Source organism: Seriola lalandi, unplaced genomic scaffold, assembly GCF_002814215.2.
Source record: "Seriola lalandi dorsalis isolate HSWRI2012SDOR001 ecotype SW California unplaced genomic scaffold, Sedor1 jcf7180002054177, whole genome shotgun sequence".
NCBI lineage: Eukaryota > Metazoa > Chordata > Actinopteri > Carangiformes > Carangidae > Seriola > Seriola lalandi.
In genome coordinates, this window is record NW_019524730.1 from 30,705 (window position 1) to 35,108 (window position 4,404).

Below are 4,404 nucleotides of genomic sequence, written 5' to 3' on the forward strand. Positions count from 1 at the left end.
GTTTGTGCAGCTTTCCCACTGAACGAGATCATTTATTGTACAACACAGTGGTACTTATGGAAAGATTGTGGTCACTAATCTTTGAATAAAGCTGTTTTCATGGAACTGAAGCTGCCACAATTAAGTCAATGACAGAAATGTTGGATAACATCAAGATGTTGGCGTACAAAGTTGCAGAGACATCAGTATAGAAAAAATAACAATCAATAAACCAAGCCAAACCAATCAGTAGGTAAAGCCTGTATCCACAGAATCATTTTATCAATTGATCTCCTTGTTAAGTCCTCTCCACTGATCACCTCAGACCCACTGACCGGTAATGAGTGTCATCAGACCTATAAGCATTTAGCAGGTCATACTATAGGACTAATGCCTGTGGGGAAAGGTGGTGACAGAGCTGAGTGAGGTGCAGACAGCGAAGATGATGGAGTCTGAATCATGCTGGGAATGTTGCGGCGGAGGGTGATGCTGGGGGTCAGGTTCAGGGTTCTGTCAGAGAGACAGGCAGGTGTTTTCTACCAAGAACGTCCGGCCTACAATTCGAGCCTCAGGAATTCCCTGTATGGCAGGTCTGAGTTTGGAAAAATGCGAGTGAAGCGTGCGGCCTTTCCTCACCATGTGAAAGCATTAATAACTATATTTGTATGTTTACATGGAGTTTGATTCATACTCCTGATGCTGGTGTTAGTTTTTTTAGAACCAGCCGCCATCTGGTTGTGTTTGAAGCATGGACAAAGTAGCTGTGTCGCCACCCACAGGGATGGTTTGAGGTTGGATTTACTGCTTGTCTCTAAGGGGTTTCTAATATGAACATATATGTTACTGTATGGCAAATGTGTTACAACCAGACAGAATTTCACGAAAACTCCAATAACTCTTTTTTGTTAGTTTCTAAACATGGTATTTGTACAACATCAGTTTGATCCAATATTTCAGCTACTCACTTGTGCTGCTCCAACCACATGTTGCCATTCAACGTGAAGTAGCTTGTTTTTAAATATACTACACATTACTATTGATGTTTTTTCATCAATGCATCTTACCTATAATTATGATAAATACCAGTTACACCAGTCATCTGCAGAACAGCAACCCAACACTAATAACACCTATCACCTAACAGCCTCAGTTAACAGTCATTTCTTAGTGTTTTTATGTAAATACATTGCACTGTTCTAACCTCCATCTTTGTCAACTTTCTTAACTTTCTTTGTGGCAAATTTGCAGGTATTTTGGAGAAAAGACTGTAAAAGTTAAACGCTGCTATGTTGTTTTCCTAAAAAAGATACTTCACTCAGGTTTGCGTCGGGAGCTTCTCAACTGATATAAATCAAAAACGTTTTACTCATCTTCCAGCGGAACCTGTGACATCTAAACAAGTTACTGCTGCTAGAAAAGCCAAATTTGGGCAAAGAAGTTGAAGTCTGTTTGAGTTTGGAGGAGCTCTGTCACAAAGACAGTACACCTACAGTGGGCATTAGAGCTCTGTCACACCAGAGTTAAGGGAATTGAGCTGCAGCAAAGTGCAGTGACTGTGACCTAACCAAAACACAACTAAAGCATGATTCAGATGTTAAGTGCGAAGTAGACAAATTAAAATGTCCAACCACAGTTCGCATACTGCAAAACGAGGGGAGGGCTATGCATCCTCAAGGTGCGTTCAGAAGTTGGCAGCATCCATTTCGTTTGTTTCAGCATCACTAGGAAGGTCAAACATGTAAGTGCTTGGTATACGGTCAAACTAGGATGCTTTGATAGTTGTGAAGGAGTTACTGGAAGCGAAAATCAACAACTTCATTATGTTATTGGAAGCTATAGCGCCTCCCTGCTGCCACAATTTAAACTGCAGCTCAGACTTGCATGTAATTAAGAATTTTAAGATTTTTGAATAAAAAAATGTTTAAAATCAAGTTGGGTTTTGGGTTTAAAATTTTTTGAATAAAGACAGTCTTGGTAAAATTTAATATGACAGGTTTTACCAAGCACATAACCTTTCATACACCGCAGATTAATGTATTATGGCTAAAAATACACATGTTCTGCTGAATATGACATTTGTGAGCATCTAAAACTTCTGTTGTGGGTGTTAAGATTTTAATATGTTAAGTTTACAGTCACCAAGATGGGGGGAACTTAGTTAGAAAAACCTGAATTGCCTACTGTGAGCCAAAGGTGTTGTGGAAAAAATGTGTAGACTTTTTCATAAAGGGTAAAGGTGAGGATTTTTCCATTCACTCAAACTGTTGTATTTTTGGAGGTTGGAGCACCATCTAGTGGTCGACTGAAAAACTGCAGCCACAGACACTAACCTCTGACCAGTGCTGCTGAATGGTTTATTGATTCACTTTTGCTTCTTATAGTTTGTTAGTTTGTTTAATCCCAAAATTTAATCATGCGAGGCAAATTTTAAAATTTGGATAACCCAATAATTTGGGAGAAAATAAAACCCATTGATAGAAGTTGATGTCACATGAGTCAGGAGACTCACCTGCTCTTTAACTTCCTTCTTCTTCTCTCACTTCATCAGGTCATCGCAGCCAGCCAGCAGGTCACAGGACTGGAAGGAGAGGATTATATATATTAAATGAAATATAAATACAGCTGCTTTCTTGAACATGACCTTCAGGTTCTAACTTTAATTTTTGTCTCACCTGGACTGCTCCGACATAAGCTGTGGTGTAAAACCAGCTCCCATTCACTGATGAAATACTGTATTTTAAACTGAAACATGTCTGCGCTCAAACAGGTCTAACAATGTCCAAAATGTTTTGCTGACATCTTATTCAACTGTGATTAAAAGCATCACCCAGTGACTGCAATGTAACGCTTTAACGCCAGTGCTTGTTTAATTTTAGAGTGCTAAAGGATGTGACATTGAGAGCAGCTGATTTCACTGATTAACAGCATTCGTTTAGAGAGGATGAACTAATCAGTGAAATCAGCTGCTACAGTGTTTGATTGGAGCACAAACCTGCAGGTTGGACTGCGTCTGCCTTTCCCACCAGAAATGTAACTCAGCTAAATATTCTCACATAATATACAATACACCAGAGTCTCATGACGCTCAGTGTCAAAGTGTGAAAAAGTCAATTACCTAGAAGCAACTTTGCTGCGACCTGAAGCCACCTGAGCTGACATTTTACGGTTGAAAAACAAACTTGTTGTGCTGACATACTGTGTAATCCAACACTGATTCATCTGTAACTAGAGTTGTTCCAATACCAACACTAGTATCAGAAATGCCTCCCAACCATGCAATTAATTTAAGGTCCCATATTTTCCTCTTCTGTGTTTTATTATTTATAGTGTTGATCCATTAGAAGATATATTTGTGGTTTTAAGAACTAAAATCCATCTCAGTGTAGTTTTACATCTCCTCTCTCAGGCTTCTCTCTGGAGCTCTAGTAACAACAGGTCGGTGAACCAATCAGAGAAACCAAATCCTGCAAGGTTTGGATGGTGGGTCCAGGTGGGCGGGGCTTGGTGACTGCTTTGTTGTGACATCACAAAGTTCCAGAAGTCCTGACGGCTGGTTTTAAGGCTCAGTTTCTGAATACAGGCTGTGTGCATTTCTCTGTGGACTGAGGCTTTGATACTTTCACAGTATTAATATAGAAGCTAGAGCTGATCTATAATCTATAATCACACTACACATGGACACACACCTTTATATTATATGGACCTTTAATGAGCTTTTGTAGCATAAACATTTTCTCAGGAGTCTCTTACCTGTAAATTGTGAGGACAGTTTTCATTCAGAGCAGGGCAGACACAACAGTTTACCTCCTGTAAGGGAAAATTTGAATACTGTATCATTGGGCAGATGAGAGATGTTTTTGCCACAGGTTAAAAGATGGGTCATTGCGGTTGACATTGCATAAGGCAAACTGTTGTAGCTCTCCTCTCTCCAGATGGCTCTCCTGCTCTGTTATCTCATTTCTAATTCTGGCTGGTGAGAGTCTAATTGAAGATGCAGCTGTCATCTGAGGATATGATACAGCCGTCAGCAGAGGTCAAATATAACCTGCAGTAACTCTGAGGAATGAGAAGCCAAATACACAAGACATTGTTGAGGCTGTCAAGTCTTGGTGCAAAGGGTTAAAGAGATGTGGTACGGAATGAGACAAGCACAGTAAAAAATACAGATTATTGACATCCCATCAATGATATTTAACCATCCGGCGTCCCCATAAAATACATCCTCTTTTTGACATGAAAAGCACCTCATACTCTGCTGTCAGTGCAGATCACAGGCTGTCGTGATCAGGATTACCATGGGATTTCAGTGCTGTAACACTGTATGGTTGAGATCAGGATGAGCCAGGAAACCCGAGCCCATAGACCGAATGTCTGACAATCTGACAGTTGTTTCATATGCTTCAGCCATCACTGGGTGTGATGTGT